This window comes from Pteropus medius, unplaced genomic scaffold (genome assembly GCF_902729225.1).
Source record: "Pteropus medius unplaced genomic scaffold, Ma_sr-lr_union100, whole genome shotgun sequence".
Classification (NCBI taxonomy): Eukaryota; Metazoa; Chordata; class Mammalia; order Chiroptera; family Pteropodidae; genus Pteropus; species Pteropus medius.
Genome location: NW_024344378.1, coordinates 35,541,380 through 35,565,437, shown reverse-complemented (window position 1 = coordinate 35,565,437; position 24,058 = coordinate 35,541,380). Strand labels below are relative to the sequence as shown.

Here is a 24,058-nt window from a genome sequence, read left to right as displayed (position 1 = left end):
CCAGCCGTGGGGGTCAGAGTTGCTCCCCACAAGTATTTATCTGCATTACTTTAATGTTCTTTTTTCTGCCTAAGTACAACACTGTTTCATTGATTTCCTTTATTAAATTCTCTGTTAAAAATAACTAGTGTGTTTTTTGTTTTCTTGACTGGTCTCTGATGCTTTGTTTGATTGTGGTTATGAATGTATAATTCAAACATGAGAAAATAAGAATATCTGGTCCCCTTTCAGCAGACTGTGAAAGCAAATGGGAATCACATTTATATTTAACCAAGCACTTCTTCACCCGCTAAAGCTGGAGTTCAGCCCCATCTCAAATCATTCCTCAAAGACGACATTATACATTATCACATATCAATCTATTACCACAATCCATTATGAGGCGTCTACAATGTAATGTTCCAGTTCCCAGTAATCCATGTCCAGTTTTATAAAAAATAAAACTGTTCTGAAGACACCTCAAGGCTAATGTCTATATACAAAATGTACAGTAATTGATGCCTCGAAAGCCATCGATTCTCCTGGACTTGCTGGGTGGGTACTATACATAACTAGGAAATGCCAAAACTTCCAAAGACTGACATGGAAAAATGTCTATACTATATAGGTTAGATTACAAAAGCAGCTTTCAGAACAATATTTATTTATGGTATTATGTTATAAATACATGTTATTTTTTAAAGTCTTGATTGTAAAATGGTAGAGGGATGAGAGGTTGAATATGTATGTATTAAAGTTAACAGTTAACAATGATTATCTCTGGGTAAATAAGATTGTAGATTAAAATTTTTTGCTTATTTGAATTTTCTAATTTATCCCCTAAGAAAATATAAATTATCTTCAATTTAGAACTTTAAACATATATATTGAATACCAGATAATCAGACATTTTTAAAAATCATAATTATTATTCATCTTCCTACAAAAGCAAATTATATTATATTTTTCTTCTGACAAGTAAAAGAAGAAGAAAACTTCAAAATATCAATGTCAAAATTCATAAAGTATAACCCAACCAGTTCCCTCCCCTGTTTTAAAACTTGTACAAAGGTTAGCTTTAAGTTGCTTGGTGTTTAAAGTCCTGAAAATAGTATCCCAAAGTATAGTCCATTTATTCTGTTAAACACATGACTACACTGTTTCAAGGTTTATAAATATGTGATGCTGACTCTTGTACCTCAAATTTTTTTAATAAAGAGTTTGGATCTATCCATAAAGATCCTAAAACTGAAAGTAAATGAAACCGCTTTTTAAAAATCAGCTAAATTCATTTGTCTGGGAAGCTGTTTACTCAATATGTGATTTCTGGTCTGGTTCACCCATTTTTCTGTTTTTGGCATCAAGGGAACCTTTTATTCTATACCACATAATTATAACCATTTCTAGCCAGCCAACACATATTATTTGTGCCAAGGGAAAATAGGTACCTTGGTTTTTGTGTCATAAATGTAACGAGGTTTTTTGTTACATTTAAGAGATTTTACCCAAAACCTTCATCTTTTATTTTCTTAGGATAGTATTGTTAATCACTAATTTAAGGGTTATAAAATTTGAGACATTATCTACCTTTGAAATTTATTTTCTATAAATTTCTTTATAGAAATTTAAAGGCATATGCTTATGCCTTTTGATGTTGACATAAGCATATTTGTAAGTATGCCCTACTTTAAGACAAGCTGTCACTTGGCAATTAAAATCTGAGAGAAGTAAATTGGGGGTAGGGAGCTAATTATTCTCATTCAAAAGAGATACCCACATATCATGAGCTTCTTGACAGAGCTGAGGAAGAGGGTGTTGATAGCTTGCGAAACAAAAAGAGAGAAGAAATACTTAAATCTTAAGTGTTAAATGTCTGTAGAAAAAGTAAAAATGAATCTGAAATTATAAATCTATAATTTATAATTATAATTTATAATTATAATCTATAATTTATAATTAAAGGCAATATGATACATATTCCATTTATTAAAAATTCATGTATGGCACAATTTTTAGGAAAACATATGTAATATGGAAATCAACATTCATCCATAGTGGAAACTGTCCTTCATTCATTCACATACTGAACACATTGAGTGTCTGCCTTGTTTCAAGGCACTTTACAAAATAGTCACTGATGATAAGCGGTGGAGCTATGGCCTAGCCAGCATTAACATGAAAAGCAGGAATCTATTAGCATCACACAAAAAAAATGTATTAAGCCATTTAAAGTTGCTGGTGGCATCTGTGATACCTGAGTACAGTTCTTAGGCAAAGCTAATACTTGGGCTGGTAGGGTGTGGATGGGCCTAGAGAGGTCTGCTGGGAGCAGTCATGACTCATGAGTCATCTTTGGTTTTTCCAGAGACTTATCAAATGTCAGAAGAGTATCTCCAAATGTTCAGTCTAGTGAGTAGCAGGGAATTTTTACTGTGCATATTGAATGTTCTTATTCAGAAACTTCCATTTCCAAATGGTCCACTCTATCTCCAATTTAGCAGGGAGAACTTGCACCAACTGCAAAGAAAAACTTGAAATCACTGAGAATTATTTATTTTTTAAAATAAATTTATTTATTTAAATTAGTTTAAAGTATACAGTACATTGGTTAAACATCTATAATGTTCATAAAATGATCCCCCCAATTGTTCCTCCCTCCCCTGGCCCTCCACCTAGCCAACATATTAATGCTAACTGCATTCTCTCCTCCATGATCCCCGTGCCCAACTATCAACTACTAATTTGTACTTCTTTAACCCTTCACCCCATTCTCCCAGACTCCCAACCCCCCCTCCCCTCTGTCCATCACCAAATTGTCCACTATACCTGTGAGTCTGTTTTTGATTAGTTTGTTCTATTTGTTCCATAGATATCGCATATAATTGAGATTTATTTTTTAAATTGCCATTAATTTGAAAACAATGAGCTGAAAAACCAACTGATCACTAAAAAGACCATATTTATTTCTTAATTAAATCGTATTTATATCTATCTTAAGGTGGTTTTAATGTAATTAATAGGAAACACTTATTGATAGCTTACAATATGCCACTCGCTTTCTGAGTACTTTAGGTTTTTTACCTGATTTATTGCTCGCAACAACCTTTTGAAATAGTTTCTTTGATCATGGCTCCCTTATATATAAGAAACCTGAAACACAGAAAGTGAAAGCAATTTAACTAACCACACACAGCTAATAAGCATCAAAGCTGATCCGCTATTCAATGTAGCCTCAATATTTAATTTGAGTGCTCTGTTTTTCCAATCCATGGATGTTTTAAAGGTTAACTATTTTTTTAAAACTTGATTCAAGTTTTTTTTTTCTAGGTCATTAACAGATTCCATCTGCCAGTTTTCCAATTGATGAGTTTCTATATATAGGTCTTACCTTATTGTACCTCTTACATAGTTTGAAAAGTTTACTCTTCTAAGCAAGAACAAAAGTAGTTATTTTCAGGACTGATTTGAGAAGAATTTTTTTTTCCATAAGCTACTTTTTTAGTAGATCATGGGACTCTCCAAATAGAATAAAAATAGTAAAGTTCAAACCCATTTGGGTAATAGAACCTAGAAGTATGCATAATAGAGGATGGCTTAACTTTTCCTCTTTGTACACCTCAAAAACATCTGAAAAGATTTAACCTTTTCAAAAAAAATGCTCACCTTTGGGCTGAAACCAAGAAGGAAGAACTTCAGTTCCAAAGGAAGCATTTCTTAAAATTCTGAGTGAATTAGACGAGGCAATTGCCTGGAATTTGGTTGCATACAAAGCTACATTTAGTGCCCACATGTGCTCTAGCGTCGACTTCCTGTTCAGTCCACAGGAACAGAATAATAACTGATAGTTATTATTCTATAAAATAAATGTTTGCTTCTCAGGGCTATAAATCCTGAGACCACCTCAGAATCTTTAATGGACTTCTTCATCTCTTAGAACAGAGGTATACAGCCTCCTATTTCTTTTGGTACAGGATTAATGGGTGATAAAAGAAAGATATTGGAATAGATACCTTTCCGACCAAGCCCCATCTCTAGGGGTAACTATATTATATCCTCCATGGAAAGTAATTGATGCCCTGTTGATAATAGATGCTGTGTTTCCTCGGTTTTAAAATCTTGCCAGTTTAAAAATAGTTTGGGGCTGTGAGAAGGAAAAAGAAGAAATATTACAACATAAATCATTAAATGAACACACTGATTATTAGGCATGACTAGATATCAGTTACATTAAATTATGAAAAAGTATGTCTTAAAATGAAAGAGACTTGAGTATTTGTTGAAATGAATTAAATTGAAATAAAAGCTCTCCAAAGAATTAGAACTAGAAGATATGAACCCCTATTTCTTTTTCTCTTAATTTATATTAAATGGCAGCCATTGCTGCCACAGCTTTTTCTAAGAGAATCGACTCTCACCCCTGGCTCCTACTGCATCCCTAATCACAACTGACTGGATGATGAATGGACACTTGACCCTGAGCCAATCAGATTTTTGTATCCTGGGAATTTGAAATCACTGAACATGACTGTCTCAATGAGTTGGGGAAGCCAACTCTCAAAGACATTAAAATCTAGATCAATGTCAAGCTCCTGGCCAAAATCACACATATAAGTCAAAGTTATGCGAGAGCAGAGATAGCCAGTGTGCAGAGAGAAGCACAAAAATGTAGACCATGTGGAAGAGACTCAGTTTCCAGATTTTTACTTTCATCAGCTGTTCAACTCAACTGTTCTTAATTTTTTGCCAGGTTTAGCCCTAAAATCAACTCTTTTATCTAAAATAACATGACTAGACTTTTTCTTTTTAACAAAACAGTCCCATTTCCCATTCTCAAGCCATTATTTGTTGCCTTCCTGGCAGTCGCAATGCAATATTCATGAGTACCGGTGATATCTGCTACAAAATTACATAGCAAGATCCAAACAACCAAGCAAAGTTCAATGACTTGTCCAAGGTTTTATCATCTAAGCCAGAGCTGGTTCCTAAGCCAGGTTTTCCCAACACCTAATGAAATGATATTTGGTCTTTTTTAGCATGCTTCTGACTGAAAGCTACATTCACTTGGAAATTAATATTGGCTGTTCCAAAATTATCTTCCCAAAGTTTGTCAGTACACATTTTCTTACAGAAATAATATTTTAATGGTGGCTGAATTTCAAGATTAGTCCTGTTTTAACTATCATGAATCTGAAACCCACTTTGTTTATTAAGAAAATAGTGCAATACAATACTGTAGTAATGATAGTTATTAAACAAAACAGTAAATTGAATAAGAACTCTTTTTATGTATTTTAAATATTTGGTTTGAGGAAGAACAGATTTTATGGGAGGTTTTATGCTGATTCCTAACAGAAGGTCTGGGTATTTTCAAAGGATTTTTAGAGTTTCAGGAAACCAGTTCTTTCCCATTATGCCTAACTATACCCCAAAGTTAACAACATCAGAAAAAAATTGAACCAATAAGCCCCAAACTGTTATCAGCAGTTGCCTCTTGTGGGTGTGGTTATATGAGACTCTCTTTCATACATTTTTATAGTGTTTAAATTTTTTAATCTGAATAAAAACAGTAAAAATACAAAAACTTTATAGTTTTCTTTCCCTGTTGTCTCACCAGTCTCCTGTACTTATTATTTATAATTAGTCACTTTTTGATTCACAAATAGAAGAAAGAGTGTGCTTAATCATGCAGAGGTGGGAAGAGAGAGGGTGATAAAGAGGATTTGAGCTATGTGAGAGATTTGTCTGAGATGGAAATATCTGAGTTGTAGCTTGGCTGAGTTATCATCATCAGGAGAAAGGAAAGAGGTGGTAGTAAAAAAAAAAAAAGAGTTTCTCTGCCTTCAAAGACCTAGAATGGCTTTCTGGAACAGAAGAGTTAAATGGGAGTGGCTTCAGGAAAACAAGAGGTAGAATCAGTATATGCAAGACTAAGATTGCCCTAAAGTGGGCATTCAGGAACAGGGGGAAACACCTACGAAGACAATAGGACCAGCCTTAAATCCAGATTGAGGTAGGAGAGAATATCCCCATCTCCTCACCAATGTACTACACAAAATGACTTCACTGAACTTCTTTCAATGTTAGGATTGTTACTCTCTGTAAAAATAAATTGAAGTGAAGAATGCAAACATTCTTGGTAGAATAGAGTAACAACCTGAAATCATACAATTAGCAGTAATTAATATTAAAACCTATAAACTTACAGAGAATAAATTTGTTATAAGGGTGAAAGAATTGTAATATAGTAGTTGATGAAGAAGAAAAGAGACCACTGCAAAAAAATAATAAAAAATAGCCAATATTTATTAAATATTTGTTATGTGTCTGGCATCGTTAAATGAAGAGATTATGTGCATTATTATAGTTAATATTCTCAATATCCTTATGTGTGACGAGCAAACTGTGGTTCAAGATTCTCAAGGTCACATGGCTAAAACAGCAGCACCAAGACTCAAAGAAGAAATTCAGTGGAAAGGAGATCCTGAGGCCAGTACTCAACTACGTTCCGATTTGAACTGAGGATGGTCAGGATACAATTTAATTGGAAAAGATACTCTTGTGGAGAAGGAAGGTTATAATATCAACGGTAGTTAGAAGGCTAAAAATGAGGTGGAAAAAGTTTAGGGCCTTCAGGAGGGAAAAGTGTAACCACCCTGTCTCATCTAGGCCCACTTGAATGTATGTCTACCCTGAAAAAACAAGTGCAACTCTGACTCATTCCCACAAGTGTAGGGAGAGAACACAGGACAACGGGTGTCTCTTCCGCAGCTGAGAAGGCAAGGGCACCCACCTCATTCAAAGGGATAACTAAATTCACTATCTTATGCCTCACAGCCACTTAAAGTGAAAGAAAGAAAAAGGAGAGAAGAAGGAAGGAAGGAAGGAAGGAAGGAAGGAAGGAAGGAAGAAGGAAGGGAAGGAAGGGAGGAGGGAGGGAGGGAGGGAGGAGGAGGAGGAGGGAGGGGAGGAGGGGAGGGGAGGAAGAAGGAAGGAAGGAAGCTGAAGGAAGGGAAAGGAAGGCTGAAGGAAGGGAAAGATGTCCAGTCAGCAAACTGAACCACTCTTCATACTTATGACTGCAGCAGGCATGATCAGTATCTCCATCCTGCCTCCCGTCCTGTGGCTTGGCGTTATCAAGGGGCACTTTTTCACAGGGCACGGCCCTCATCACTCTTCGTTCCTTCTAGTTCTAAATAAATCCTATTGCTTGGGGGTCCCAACTCAGTGTAATTTGTAAGTCATTTTTGAAAAGTGATGCACATATAGATATGCTCTAAATGCTCATGCAGACCCATTGCTCCCCAAACAGATGTGATAGGAATAGTCACCTAACACCACAGGCCCATTTCCTCATCAGTAGAAAGATGTTGGTTTCAGTGATCACTAAGATCTTAAATAAGTCAATAAGAAAATAGCAACTATTAAGATAAATGGAATAAGTGGTCAATATATAATCTTTCAGACATTTCCTGTAATGTGAGAATATTTTCTTTCCCTCTCCATCTTTCTCACATGCATGCACACATGCACACACATGCACAAGTTGAAGATTTTAATATGCACCATTTCTTTATGTATTACTAAAGAAAAAAAAGGTGCCTTCTAAACCATGATACACAATTGATAATAAGAGCCACCCCAATTTCAGAGATGTTAAACTGCAAAACAACATGGATCTTAGAATCGATAAAATGCAGTGTTTGAGGTGCTGGGAGACACTCACTTCTTAGTTAAACCCTGACATGTTATTGGCATTTGCTACAATATACCTGTACTACTCTATCACACAGTGCAAAGTTCATTCTTACCTCTCCCTATTTACACCTCACTCACTCCAGGCTTCCCAAAGCCTCAAGCTCCTACCTCTTTCTCAAATGTCTCTAAAACTTCCTAGGAGTATTTCTTACTCCTAACCATGATAATTTTGACTTTTCTAGCTCCCCTATACCTTTGAAAATAATTCATTCCTATTCTCATTCTTTTAGGTTTTGTTAAATGACTGGAATAAAATTTATGATGTGATTATAGCTAGATTTTCATAGTGGCAGCAAAATTTTCAGATGTCAGGTTTTCATCTAAATGTAAGCTTCCTTACAAAAGAAATCAATGTGCATTTATTGAGGAATAAAGAGGGTGGTATATGGAGAGGAAGAGTTTTGTTCCCCTCAAATCATACTGCTTCGATCACTATTTATTGCCTCAAATATGTTAGTCTGGTTGGCCCCGCTGCCTTCTTACCACAGTGGCTACTAAAAGTCTGGGGAGAAACCTCACTTTCCTTTATCTCCTGCAGAAAAGTGGAGGCAAAATCTCAGAAACAAAGTAAATCCAAGCAGCTATTATCACCACCACAGATGCTGTGAGATCATCCTCCTCTTTCTCCTCCTCTCTATCATCACCATCATCGTCATCATTAACATCATCATCTTCTTTCTTCCCTTTTTGGCTTTTGGCTCCTAAAAAACTCTCAAAATGAAAGTTTTCCTCTTCTCCAGGATCTGTATAGGAGCCCAGTGCCTATATTTTGAATACTAATCTCCTTTCAGGTTGTACCCTAATTTTAGACCCTTAATTATTTTTATTTCTATATTAATTTGCAGTAGTAGACATAATTTGGAGAGGCATTTCACCTTTTCTTTAAATAAGAATGGCATACATTCGTTAGCTCTTTATACCTTTTTAGCACTTCTCCATTTAGAAAGCCCTTTCGTTGGTAACCAAACACATTGCAGATGGGAACAAATATTAATAAGATTTCTCTGGTGGGCAATGTGTCAATATGCATCAAAAACTTTAATATTATGCAGGAGCTTTAAACCTAGAAATTTCACATCTAAGAACTTATTTTAAGAAAAAAATTTGAGATAAGCACAAAAAGTAATGTTTAAGGATATTCACTATAGTGTATCTTATAATGTCTAAAAATATGGATTTGGTTAGATAAATGCTAGTGAATTTATACGATGAACTGTTAAGCAGTCATTATATGTCATATTGTTCAAGAATACAATTGATGTGGAAATGTTTATAATAAATTGCTAACCTAAAACACAGGCTACACAAGAAAATGCCCACTATTATACTGTTTGCATAGGACATAAGGGTTTAAGTGTTTGGAGTCAAAGACATCTTGGTTCAAACCTTGATTCCAACACCCAGTTCTGTCACCTGCTCCTTATACAAATGTGGGTAGATTACTCAGCCTTACAGAGCCTTAGTTCCTTATCTGTCATTTGAAGATAATAATATCCACCTCTTAGCGTTTGTGTGAGGATTAATTTAAATAATGTATGCAGTAAGTTTAAATAATGTATGTGTGAAGCCTAAGTACACGGCCTCGCATGTAATAAGTGCTCCCTAAATGGTTCTGCACATAGAGCATGTGTACCACTCGGAGTTTTCAATTACAGGTGACAGAAATGCACTTAAACAAAGAGGAATGTATTGAAAACAATGCAGAAAAGTTGGAGACCTAGGCTAAGGAATAGGCAGAAAGCAATTGAGTTTTAGGGGCTAGAAAGCAGGAATTACAGGGTTGGTCCGGTAGTGAAGCAGTCTGGTAGGGATGTTGCTGCCAGGACAAAAGAATACCAACTCCTTCACTCATCTAATTTCACACTCTCCAAAGTCAAAGTCGCAGCAGAGAGCTTCCACGGGTTGAGCTGAAGCCACTGTCCACCTCCTGGCAACAGGGGGCAGTAAAGAAACAATCTGGGTATTTGGGGCACAAGCAGCTGGATTTTCCATCCCAGCAAGATTACACACAGTGGTGGTCAGTTCACACTGGTTGGCCATTAAATGGTAGATGTTCTTATATGACAGAAGCATGAGGTAATTTTGAAATAAAAAATATATGAATTAAATGTTTATCTTAAAAAGAACAAAAAGAAAGCTCTTCTGTATGCATATGACTATCATAAAAGCTCTATGAGAAAAAGCAAGCAAGAAATTATTTTTTAATTTCCAAACAAAGAGAAACTGAGGCTCAGGCAAGGCAAAGGACTAGCCCAAGAGCTCTTCACTCATGTGGGGCAGAGCTGAAACAGAGTTCTAACCCATAGCCTAAGGCTCTTCCCAAGGAACCCACTGGACACTGCCAAACACCTCTCAGCCTTCCCTGCTCCCCAGCCCTAAACCTCAAAGGACACAGATTACCGGTTGGTGGTGCTTCCCTTTGCTATGATGGCTGGTCCCCTTGCTGCTTAGAGTCCAGGCCCTGAGCCAGAGGCCCTGCTGGAAGCGGTACAGTTGGTGTGGCTGGGGGTGGCGGAGAGACGCAGCAACCCACCTCCCTCACATCTGGGGGAGTGCGAGGGTGGAGAACCGAAGGCTGAGAAACCACTGGAAAAAGAAGGCAGACTGGAGAAAGATTAGAAGGCAGGGGCCAACCTGGAGAGGAAGTGGTGTGGAGAGTGGGCAGTAGGGAGACAGAAAGAATGATTTTTTAAAAAGAAGCAGCAGCAGCCAAAGAATTAGGAAAATTGTTAAATCAGCCAGGAAAGAGCCCCGTGATTACCGAGATCTCCTGCATCTGGCTGCAGAGGAAGACGTTAAAGCCTCACAAAACTGCCATCGCCCTCCCTGGAATAAATGACCTCCCAGGATTTGACATGACATTTGGCACCTCAGTTACTAAAGTTTGTTTTCTGCTTTTTACTTCTTCTTTCAGCTTATATAAGAGCCCACCAGAAAGACCAAACCAATTGCAAATTCCCAGACTCTATAAGTTACAAGGACAGATTAATAACTCTAGAAAGATTCTATTTAGGAGTCATCTTACCTAATATATGCACCTTTCAGTTACAGAAACTGAGGCACAGAATTACAAATATGTCCACAACTATTTATTTATTTATTTAAAAACACTTAAAATACGACTACCTTGATCAAAGATTGGCAAACATTCTCTAATAAGGGCCATATAGTAAATATTTTGGGGCATTGAGGGCCATATGATCTCTGTCACACCTACTCAACTCTGCCACTATAGAGCAAAAGCAGCCATAAACAATATACATACAAATGGATATGGCTATATTCCAATAAAACTTTATTTTTAAAAAACCAGGTGAAGGCTATAGTTGGTCAGTATGCTATAGTTTGTCAACACCTGATCTAGATGTAGTTATTTATTAAATATCATGTGAATATCCCAAAAAAACATATGAGCAAATGGTAGGCATAAATTAAATTCCCATAGGAAAGATAATAATAATGGCTGCAATTTATAAAGCATTTTCTATATGGTTTTCCTCACCGAATCGTTCCACCTGCCCTATGAGATGAATACTATTATGCTCTCCATTTTTTCAGACAAGAAAATAAAAACACATGCATGTCAAATAACTTACCAATGGTCCAATGGTCATACAGCTCTAAGGTGGTAGTGTCAGTACTTGAACCCAGATCTATCTCACTTTAAGACTCAAATGCTTAACAACAACACCAAGTAAAAGAATAAGAATACCCAGAAGGAAAAGTAGAAAACTAAGTCCTGTTTCTCACAAAGCATTGAATGTTTTTATGTTATTCTGAAGAAAACTTCCAGTAGTTTAAATATTTTAATAATGCATCCACATCAGCAACTTGATGAAGCACTAGTCAGCATCTCTTCTCCCTTTCTCTCTCTCTCTCTCTGTTCTCTCACACACACAAACACACACACGCATGCACACACACACACACACACACTGGCTCTTTGAAACATTAACTTTTTTTTACCTATTTCTCATAATCTGTGGAGCTCTCTCTAGAACACATACTAAGATTTAAGGAAGGATATTAGCTGGAGCCCACACACCTCAGACACTGAGAAGCAAGAGGTCTCTAACTCTGAGAGGAATTCAAGCCTGAAGGGGAGAGGAGGACAGCTCTTGATTATCCTAAATTTTTGAAGCCAAACCAGGGAAGACTTGAGGAAATGACTCACTGAACCCAGGAGAAAGAAAAACAGACGAATGATGGCAGGAGAAAATGAGGATAATATAGCCTTACTGTTAAAGTGAGGGTTAGAAATCCACAGAGACCCAGAAAGGAAACACTGAAATGGCTGAGTTACATTCCTGAAACTAACATGCAATATTGTTTTATCGGGCTTATGGCTGTTTGGGCCAAGAATGAGGCAGAAACAGATTTCTTCTTAACAGAGACATCATCTCATGTTCTTTACTGTCCCCAGATTGTCTCCCCTGCTAGAGCCCTAAGGGGGAACCCTTCGATTCTTGAATCGCAAAACTGGCTGTTCCTGACTCAGATGCTGAGATGGTGTGACAAACAGATGTACTACACTGCAGCCATTAAAAATCTCCTAATATCGATAATGAGCCCATGAAAGGACTTTGAGCCACCAACTTTCGAGTGAAAAAGAAGCCTGATAGAAAAAGTTGAGGAATGTTTTCAAGCATGAATATAGTTGGAATTCACTTGGTAGATTGTTAGAAACAAAAACAAAACTATGAGGTAAGTAAACTTTGTCCTTGGCCTTTTCCTATCCATCTATCAAATCATCACTGAATTAACTTTCTTATCCCAAACCTCTTATCATGTCACTCCTGTGTGCACTAGCCTCCAAAGTTAACACACAGTATTGTTTATGGTGCTGATGGAAGTGTAAACTGGTACAGTCTCCAAGGAGAGCATTTTGGCAATGTCTACCAAAGTTAAGAATACACATATCTTTGATCTAAGACTTCATTCTACAGCCGTACTTGAATTTGTATGAAATGAAGCATGTATAAGATTATGTGTTACAATATTATTAAATAACAGATTATACTTCTGCTCCTGGATACAATGTAGGAGGTCAGGGCAAGTCAAAGCTCTCGTAGTAACAACTAAAAACAAATGGATACATTGAAAGAACATGTTAAAGACATCAAAGAGCTGTGGAGAAATAGATGAACTAAAAGTCCATGGGGAAAAGCCCTTCTTAGGCCTGGGACAAGGGCAAAGCAGAGGTGCACGGACTCTTGCTAAAGTTATAAATCCAGCCCTCAACTCAGTCTGTGATTGAATTGAGGTAGTTAGCCCCTGACCCTATCTGCCTCATGAAGAAAAATAGGATCCCTCTCTGGTGGAAGATGTCATCAGAAATATCAATAGTTTTTTATACACAATGCTAGCATATATTCAAAAAGCATTATATATCCAAAGAACCAGCAATGGTTATCAATAACCAAAAAAATAAAATAAACACAAACCCACAGAGAATTGAGATAACACAGTTATAATAAAAGCACAATACAATAAGTATGCCTAATATGTTAAAGAAAACAGAAGAAACGATAAAGGATTTAAACAGAGAACTGGAATCTGTAAAATAAATGGATATTTTAAAACTGAAAAATATAATTTCTAGATTTAAGAATCATTGGGTTGGTTTAAGAGCAAACTGGACATGGAAGACAGAATTAGTGAATTCAAAAGCAGATCAAAGTAACTGTTTTGAATTGAACCACAGAAAAAAATTAAACTGGAAAGAAAGAGTATGTACAAATATGAGATATACTCAAATAGTATAATATACATACAATGGAGTCCCAAAAGGAGAGTCAGGAGAGAGAATGGAGCAGAAGCATATTAAAAACATATGACTGAGAAATTTCCCGTAATGATAGAAGACATAAACCCATCAACTCAAGAAGCTCAGCATTCCCCAAACATGATTAAAAAGAACAACAACAACAACAATTAAAAAAAAAACCATACCTGGACACTGTTTAGAAATTGTTTAGAAAACAAAGACAATGAGAAATTCTTAAAAGCAGCTAGAGGAAAAAATGTCCACTGTCTTAAGGAGAGCTACAATAAGACTGACAGCTAACTTTTCAAAAGCAACTGTATGTGGCAGCCAGCAAAGTGTACCCCTCATATCTTTTGTCAAGAGATCTTGCTGCAGGGAGCATATCTGATTGACAGCTGCTGCACTTTTGGATCCACTGAAACCTTCATGCCAAATCGCACTTGCTTGGATGCTTCTAGTCAATGAATAAGCACAATGGATGTACTAGATCCGGGCCATTTAGGTAGATGCAGGATTTCTCTAACAAGTAACTTCAGCCCAGGAGATCTCCGTTGGCCTGGCCAAACATTTTTCAGAACTGTTCTACAGTCTAAGGCTCTTCCAACTCGATCCTTTCTTTCTCTCTTTTTTAACAAGTATGAGACCTTCCTGGTTCTCTGAAGGTTCTCCCTACCTATACCTTTTCTTCTACTTTTAGCTTTCACAGGCATTCTCAACACACACACTCCCAATAAATCTCTTTTAGTCCCATCTTAGTGATTTCTTTTTGCAGAACTCAAACTGACACTATGGAAGTCAGATAACACCATAATGACATATTTAAAAGGGTGAAATTTTACTTTGGGTGGTGAACACACAATGCAATATACAGATGATATATTATGAACTGTAGACTTGAAACCTATGTAATTTTATTAACCAGTGTCAACCCAATAAATTTAATTAAAAACCTGCCAACTTAGAATTATATACCAGTGAAAACATTTCCATTAAACAAAAACAAAGAGAATTTGCTATCACTAGCATGGAAGTATGTACTAAAGGGAATCCTTTAGGCAGAAGGGAAATTTTCCCAAGTAGAAACACACACACAAAAAAATGGGAGGAAATGAAAAGTACTGAAAAGAGAATACACATATGAATAAATATAAAATAGTATTTAAAACAGGGATGATAATACATTTTGGAGTTTAGAACACATAATACAGTATAATTAGTATATAGTATATACTATAGTATAAAATAGTATAGTATAAGATAAATATAGTATAATATAGTATAAAATAAATGACAACAATAACACAAAAGGTAGGACATGGATAAGTGAAGTCAAGTTGTAAGACTGTTACATTCTTCAGGAAGTGTACTGGTCAGGTAGACTGTAACATTTAAGAATACATATTGAAATCTCTAGGGCAATGGTTCAAATGGGAGCAATTTTGCCTATTGAGAGATATTTAGCAAATAAGTAAATAAATGTCATACAGAGAGTTTGAGAGAGTGAGGGAAAATTGACAATATTTGGAGACATTCTTGGTTTTCACAACTATGAAGGAGGTGTCAAAATCATCGTCAGTTGAGACATACTAACTAAAAGACTGGGATTGTCAGAATGGATAAAAAAAACATGACCCAGCTGTATGCTGTCTCTAGGAAACTTACTTCAAACGTAATGATATAGGTAAGTTAGAAGTAAAGAATAGAAAAAGAGTTTCTATGCAAACCTTAATCAAAAGAAAGCCGAGTGACTGTTATTAATATCAGACAATGTAGATCACAGAGCGAAATAATTTGTTAAGGATGAAGAATGGCATTACGTAATGATAAAAAGATCATTTCACCAAAAAACATAACAACACTAAATATGTTTTTACTTTTAACAGAGATTCAAAATGCATGAAGCAAAACTGATGGAACTAAAAATAGGAATAGGAAAATCCACAATTATAAGTTAGGGACTTCAATTTACCTCTCAGTAATCAATAGAACAGAAAATCAGTAAGGATGTAAATGAACTAAATAACATCATCAACAAATTGAATTTCATTGAAATTTTTAGAACATTTCACCAATGGCAGAATATACATTATTTTTAAGTGCATGTGGCACACTCACCAAGATAGACCATATCTTCAGTCATAAAGCAAACCTTAACACATTTAAAAGAACTGAAATCATACAAAGTATATTCTCTGACTGTAGTGAAATTAAAATAGAAATAAAAGATAACATGAGGTCTCCAAACTCATGGAAATTAAACAACACCCTTCTAAATAAATTTATACATCAAAGATGTCTCAAGGAAAATTTTAAAATGTTTTAAACTGAATGAAAATGAAAATATATCAAAGTGTGATAACTTAAAGCAGTGCTTAAAGGACATTTACAGCATTAAATGCTTTACAAAGTACTTTTAAAAAACTAGAAAAAGAAGAGGAAAACAGACCCAAAGCAAGCAGAAGGAAGGAAATCATGAAGATAAAAGCAGAAGTTGATAAAATTGCAAACAGGAAAATAGAGAAAGTCAAAACAACCCAAATCTTATTCTGCAAAAATATCAATAAAATACAAAATTAAGATATAGCACAATTGATGAAAAAGAAAAAAGGCAAATTACTGATATCAAAAATAGAAGAGAAAATGTCACTATAGACCCTGCAGAGAGTAAAAAGATAAAGGGATACTGTGATCAATTCTACACCCCAAATACTGACAACTTAGATGAAATGGAGCAATTCTTCAAAAACCACAAACACCAAAACTCAACAGACAATGTGAATAGTCCAAAACCATTAAAGAAATTGAATTCATAGTTTAAGATTTTCTAAAAAAAAAAAAAAAGATCCAGCATTTCTTCTGGTTTGTAGTGGAAAGATTTCAGGTTATCTTAGCTCACTGTATCGTCAGCCTTGAAACTCTACAGTTTCTTTTTTAAGCCACTTTGAGTTGAGTTTTTTGTGACTTAAAGACAGACTGCTAACACATCATAGTTTTCTGAGGTTCAGAATAATATCATAGTTGTTGATACTTAGATGACCCAGAGTAGGAATTATAGAAAGACTGGCATAGTAGCAGTGGTGGTGTCATGGTGGTAGTAGTAGAGAAATAGCGGTAATAGTAACTATGACTAGCAGTTACTAAGCACATACCACAGCACTCTGCAAAAACATTTGCATATGGAATATGAAAGCACCGTTTTATGGTTGAGGAAACAGAAATACAGACATTAAGTAGGAGAGTGAAATCGCAGTGGCATGGCGCATCGGGTGGGATTTTCTGAAGAGCAGTGTTCTCCTCAGCCTACTGTCAGCTGTGATCCTCCTGTTCTGGGATAGAATGGGACTAAAAGACTTGCCTTTTCCCTCCACAAAAGGATCTTGCTAGACAGGGGGCCAGCTTTGTGCTTCTTCAGCCAGGACCTGCCTTTCTCACCAATTAAACCACAGATCCGTCATCTGTACCTGCTGAAGGTTCCCAGTGCCCCCTGAAACACACACATGCGTGCACACGTGCACACACACCCACAAGGAATGAATGGATACAGAATTCTCAAGAAAGCTCCCAGCTTACCAGGAGGAACATGTCAATGAGATGGCAAGTCTTTGGGCTGAAAAAACAATGATTTTCAAAAAGAATATACAGATTTACCTTGTTCGCTTATTGAAGTAAGACCTGAAAGGGCTGCTATGCAGTGGTTAACAGTATGCCCATAAATTCTTGCTAATTTCAAGTAACTACTTTCCATTAATCTCCTGAAAATTGGAAGAAAAAAAATTACATGCAAGCGAACCGAAAAAACAAACAGATGAACACCACTTATTTCTACACTTTGTCAATTCTAAATGAGGCAGTGGTCCAAGAAACCACATTCTTTCACTTGTAAATCAGCTGCCAGCATGAATGTGATTCTTCAGCTATGAGAAAATGTCTTTTGAAGGGTACAGGTTGGTTAATATTGGAAATTCTTATGTACTTTGGGAGATAACAATATTTGCCCTGATAAGAACCAGTACTTTTTCCTTCCTTTTTATCTGGACTTGTCAAGAATCAGTCATGTCATCTGCATTTTTCCTTTTTCTCCCTCTTGCCTGTGCCCTCTTTGGAACTCATGCCAATAACAGGTTTTCCTGAAATGGTGGTGGATTTAATCCAGTATTGATGTCCCCTATGTTAAATAAAATCTTGAGACTTAGGAAAAGTTCTCATTTAGGAATAATAAATAAAAGTTACAATGCTGTGAAGCAGCTACAAAGCAAGAATACACTAACTGTGCCAATCCAAGTGTTCAGCTTTATGACTTTGAAATCTTTTACTGTAAGTCAACTTACTGACATTAAGGTTTGGACTTTAAATGAAAAGAGGATGGATGGATAGAAAGAAAGAAGAGAAGGAAGAAGAGAGGGATGAAAGAAATGAGGGAGGGAGAAATGAAAGAGAGGAAGGAAGGAAAGAAAAAGAAATTCAAGTTGGAAGTCAGGTACTTGAATTGCAAAAAGAAAATATAGCCAACTTTGGAGCTACCTATTGGTAATTGTTTAGAGAAAATCACTGACAAATGAAAATTTACTGTCAGTAAAAAGGTCCTATTCTGTGAATTCAGTGAGCTTTATGCCTGGGACATTGATGGTTCTCAGTAAATATCTGGTAAATAAATATATAAACAGGTAAATGTATAAATTTCTTTTTGTATGTTAGTAAAACTAAAGCCTACATATGTTTAGTGAGTTGTCAAAAATCATACAGAAAGTCTTAGATGCCTCAAGTATATCAAAAGGAAAATGTAAGAAGGATCACCAGTTGGGACCTGAGAGATCTGGATTCCAGTTTGGGGTTAGTTTTTGAATTTTACCTTTTGTATTTCTAGATTGCAGAAGGCAGGGATTCATCTATATTGTTTTCTGGTGTACCTTCAATGCCTAGCTCAGAATCTAGTACATACAAGATACCCAATACATATTTAAATACCTACCATCTCCTCATCTGCAAAATTTACTTTCCATATATAAAAAACAAGGGGGTTGGCACCAAGGCTTTCTGAGTGCTCCTTCCTATTCTATGTCACTGTGTGAGAGGATATCTGCCCCAGTCCTCATTTCATCCCCCACTTTCCAACTTTCACTGTTCAAGTTGTACGGGAAGGCAGATACAGGTGGGTGAGGTCACAAAATCTTTTCTCCAATGTTATACCATCATCCTTCTGAGCAATTATTACCACAAGAAGAACCACAAAAATGCAGTCTTAATTGAAAACAGTGAATCAATCAATTACTTCATTGTCTATTTTGTAAAATGAGTTCCAGAATCACTACAGACCTCCCAATCACCCAACCTCAGCAGCCAAAGATTCCCAAACTTTCACATTAGGTGGTTCCAGCCACTCTTCCCTAGAGGAGAAGTCAAGTGACACTCTTCCCTAGAGGGGAAGTCAAGTGACATTTTTTTCTCCAGTGCTCTTCTGAGCACTCCCAGAAGTTATGTCTTCTGGAGAAAAAAAAAACAGCCTAGAGAAAAACAGCAGCAACAATGCTCCATGTAGTATAGGATGGTGTCCTTGAAAGAGACTAATTCTCCCACACTCCCAGTGTGAACTCTTGCCCCTCCTTTCATGACACCCCCACAGTGAGAAAAACAGTAGCAAACACTGAAGCACAGCAAGAGAATGCCATAGAATTGGCGGCATAGCTACCCGTTTGTCCAGAGTGAGGGGAAACCCACTTACCCAGAAGACTCATGTTTCCCCTCTTTCGAGGACTCCTTTCATGAAGGGGGACAGCTTCAGCAGTGGCTCACTCTGCCTGATTACAAGATAATATATAGTATCCTGAAGAGGGCCCCAGTTACGGAGCCAAGAACTCCAATTTGATCTCTGACATACTGCGTGACTTTGGAAAAGTCACCTTCCTTTCTGAGCTTCAGATTCCTCAATTTTTAAAACTTATTTGCCCTTTTAAGTTGCTAAGAGATTCCTTTTTTAAAAAAAAATACTTTTCTTATTCTAAAAATAATATCTAATAGTGTAGAAACATTTAAAAATACAGTAAATTAAAAGAAAAAGTAGCAATCATTCATAATCCTATCACCCAATGATAATCATTGTTAACATTTTTGTGGGGTTTTTTTGGTGAGATTTCTTGAGGATTTAACATTATTGAATGTTTATCTCCCAGTGAGGGTTGCCCCTTTAATGACTTTCTGAGATTTGTACTTGTGCCAATATGCTGTCCATACGCTAGAAAGTTGGGGAATCTCCTCTAGTAAATAACTTCCTGTAGACTGTAACAAAGCCTTTTGAATGCCTTTGGTGATAAGTCATCTGAGGCTGGTTATGAATAGTATAAAAGTCATTTGAAGATAAGTTGCATGATTAGAAGAATGACCAAGCTGGGTACCTCCATTTGGTGTTTCTTTATCATCATCATCATCATCATCATCATCATCATCATCATCACTATAAACTTTGAAGACTATTTTTTATCTTTCTTTGGAGTTTCCCAAGTTTTGATAATTAAGTATATCAAAGGAGAGGGATAAATTTCATTATTTTAGAGCAATATTTCCAAAATTGTGTTCTACAGCACTGAAGATTCTAGGATGTTTCTCTGGGTAGGGGGAGGGAAGACTTCTGCGGTCAAAGGAGTTTGGGAAAAGCTACACACTTGATCTATTCCCTTAAAAACTCTCAGTGCACATTTAATATATTAAAGGCTCTGAAATTGCTCTGTAAAGAAAGACCTTTAATTTTAAGTAACTGTGTTTCCTAAACTTATTTGAGTTTAAGACACTTACTTCAGAAGGCCACATCAGTTTGCTCATCAGTCGGTCATGACAGAAAGTATAGTTTGGTGGACAAGCATGCAGACTTCTATGGGCACACAGCTTAACCTTGCTGAACCGCCGGTTCCTTTTCTGCAAGATAACGATTAAAACTGTACCTACATCACAGGACTACTCTAAAAATTAAATGAAATAAAACACGTAAAGAGCTTAGACCAGTGACTAGCACACAGCAAGTATTCAAATTAATGGGAGCACTTATTATTTATTAGTTGGAATAGATGAGATGATGAGAGGATGGATAAATTTTGTGGAGGAAGGAAAGGTGAATAAGGGCAGTGATTCCTCTTATCTGAGATAGCAAGTCATTGCCTAAACACAGGACATCTATTTTTGACATTAAGGCAATCTAGATTCCAGAGAAGGCCTCTCAGTACAGAACATCTAAAAATGATTCTAAAATATAAAATTCATATTTTTAAATACATGACTGAACTAGTGGGAAAAAGAGGAAATCAACAAAGCAGAAATCCAAAGAAGAAAGCAAGCACTGACACCACCCTTCGCTAGGGTCATTTACAAGTTTCTAGGACCCAACGATTTGAGTTTAATGGCCTGTGATCAAGTGGCAAAAGACAAATCCTGAGACCACTGCCATGTGGGAAGTTGTATTACTTCCCACTGTGTAAATTCAGCAGCCCCTGAAAGATAATGAAGTCAGTAGATGAAGTAGAAAAAGAAAACCCATAAAGGAATGGGTGGGAGAAACAATTGACAGTCGCAGCCCTACTCTAGATGGAGCAGAATAAAAGAAAACTTGATAATTCCTAACTTACCACGAACCTACCCTCACACAAGCTTGGAGCTAGAACTCATACCATCTAAGCAGCCTCAGGATGATGGCACCATAAAACACCTGACAAAAGCCAATCTTTTCTTGGTGAACATGCTTAAAGACAGGCCTCAAAGGAGGAATTTGAGTGCAGAATTTAAAAAGTCTCTGAGTATATTTAGAAACAAATCATCATCATCGTGTAATATATAAACTGCAGAATCAGCCCTAGACATACAACAGAGGCTAGAATTAGCAGATATTAAATATGAAATAAATTTAAAGTATTTAAAGTAGCAACATTGATAAGCCAAAGTGAGAAAAGCCCAAATAAAATGTCTTAAAATATTTAATAATTAAAATGTGAAGGTTTAAACATTGGTTTAGACACAGATAAAGGGAAAATTAGTAACCTAGAAAATAGATCTGAAAAAATTACATAAAATGAAGCACTTGATTTGAAGGAGAGACCAGCAAATCTACCACCATAGTGAGAAATTTTCTTGTATCTTTCCTAGCAATTGATAAATGAAGCAAACAAACAAAATTGGTAAAACCATGAAAGTTTTCACTACATAATCCACCCATTTGGATTTTTGATACCTGGGAGGAATGGCATCATCAGCTGCCATTTACTCGGCATTTAGTGTGAATTATTTTACCTGGTTCTTCTCCTGTGATAGCTAGCTTAAAATGATTCTAAGGGAAAGAGATCTTAAACCTGTCTCAAGCCTCACTTCCTTCAAGAAGACTTTCTATAAAACTCTCTTGCAACTGGACTTCAATAAGGTTTATGTTTATGTGCCTTCTGGTTCTTAATGTTTGCATTTTGCATAATTCCAGTTGTTATTTTTTTTTTTACTTGACTGCCAATGTAATACATGCACATTCTTAAAAATCTGCAAAATAAGGATAATGTCCCCAAGTTCCACCCCTCAAAATGAAGGAACATGTTTGTGGAACATTATTTATAGTGTTAGTAGCTATATAAATGTCTAACAAATTGAATAATGGTTTGAAAAGTTGGGGTGTTGAAAGACAGGTAAAGTTCTTTCTTCTTGGTTTCAGCCCAAAGGTGAGCATTTTTTTTGAAAAGGTTACAGTACTGCTATCAATAGTATATGTAATACCATATGAAAAAAAGACAACAAAACAGCAAAGACAGAAGCTATTTCATAGACTACCCAGCAATCTGGTTTTATTAGAATCTGGATGATTAATGGAAAATATGATTGTATAATTATTGGGGGAGGGCATTGAAAGCGAGGCTGAGGAGTTTGCACTTAATTTTATAAATGATGAGGAACCAGTAACATAATATGAGTTGCACTTCGGGAATATCAAGCTTGGGTTATTACCAATTTCACAGACAGACTTGGTAGTTTCCACTTTATCTGAATAAAGACAACGGTGTCTGTGGCCACAGCACCTGGGCATCAGGACTTCACCTTCAGGAATCTCCCTGTGGCCTCAACTCTGGGTATGATTTGCCACCAAAGCAGGCAGCGTATATTTTCCTGAAGCTATGCAAAATCTTCTTTTTCCTTTCTTATGTTGCTATCTTTTGGTTCACAGAGTCATTAAACATCAACAGTCTTTGAAAAGATCCCAAACCAACTCATTCCAATGAGTATAAGAGTTATCTAGGAATTAAAGGGATATTATATACTAAGGCTCTTTGATATAAGCCTGCTTCCATGTCACAGCCTGTAATATCTCTGTCCAAGTTTTGAGGGTAACCAGGTCACTAACAATAGCTTTTCACATTTCTGATTATCTTATGTAAGAGGCAACATGTTTTTTTAAGTTTGTTGACACATGAAGCAAATAAGCTGTTGGAGAAGTCTGTTGCAAAACTGGAAACAAAATGTATCTCAAATAGTTTACAACTCAGGGTTTGGGAGGTGGCCCAAAAATTCCTGCTTCCTGTGGAAAGCACATTCAGCTCAGTGGGATAAGTTTGTCTGGTTGTGATATGTAAATGATCTCCATTGTGTATTTACGCTTGAAATTTTCACTGATTACTGTTATTTCAGACCACATACGCCCACACAACTATGGTTACTTGGAATCCTTAACTGGAATCCATCAGGAGTAATTGGATTGGTATGCCATCTTTTGTTGATAATTGGAAACTTTTGGATGCAACACAAGAAGTTAACAGATTCCCTGTATTTAACAATGTTCGAGGAGTTATAGCAGTAATAATTTTCTGTACATTCCTAGCTGGAACCCAAGGAGTTTGTGACTACTGCACAAGTCTAGCCCTAATGGTCTCCAGAATATCATTTCATAAACAGAAACAAGATCCGTGCTTAATAAATTATTCATAGACCTAGTCAGGACCCCATATTGCACAAGATCTATTCAAAAGGCCTTTCTTTATTGAACTACAGTCAGGCTGCAGGGCAAAGATAAAGTTTTCCATTGCAAGGCAAATTAAACAACCCCTTGCAATTTATCATGTGTACTCATTTAAACTGGAGAACTCAAGGAGATGTTAAATATTTTCCACATCTGATTATAAAAGTGAGAGAAGAAACACAGATGGAGATGATTGTGCTTTGGATGAATTTAGAAAACCAAGGAGACTTTATTCTTTAATATACCACATTTTCCTCCCCTAAATACCTAGTAAAAGAGATATTTCTCTAGAGAAACTATCAGATCAAAACTAGTCAGTCAAGATGAGGAAGCAAATTTGAGTCACACATATAAAAACAAAAATCTAATTCAACAGCAAGGATAAATACGATAAAAATTTATTGGGTAAGGATATACACAATCCTGAGTATACATCGGAGAAAGTAAATTTATGTCAAGAAAACATGGTATAGGAATTGTTCAAATAGTGTGAAGTAACAACATTATCAATATCAGATGAGGTCAATAAAAGCCAACATGGTAAAAATTTTAGTTGGGCTTTGAGTAGGGTCATTACTTAATGACAG

The 24,058-nt window shown here is 36.2% G+C and overlaps 1 long non-coding RNA gene across 6 annotated transcripts in view; it reads right to left on the bottom strand.

Annotated features, from left to right (window-relative positions):
- Positions 1–1,947: 1,947 nt before the first annotated feature.
- The window catches only part of LOC120609385 (uncharacterized), a 42,985-nt gene continuing 20,874 nt past the window's right edge, over positions 1,948–24,058 (bottom strand). The window contains exons 2-6 of one of the 6 annotated variants that reach the window (XR_005654758.1): positions 20,288–20,407; positions 19,221–19,292; positions 17,150–17,253; positions 3,990–4,120; positions 2,776–3,129 (exon numbers count right to left, since the gene is read on the bottom strand). This is a non-coding gene — a long non-coding RNA (uncharacterized LOC120609385). Of the gene's footprint in view, positions 2,510–2,775; positions 3,130–3,989; positions 4,121–11,330; positions 11,619–11,700; positions 12,193–17,149; positions 17,254–18,470; positions 18,894–19,220; positions 19,293–20,287; positions 20,408–24,058 lie in introns of those variants that run through there. The other 5 variants (XR_005654759.1, XR_005654754.1, XR_005654757.1 and 2 more) reach the window with 5 other exon arrangements.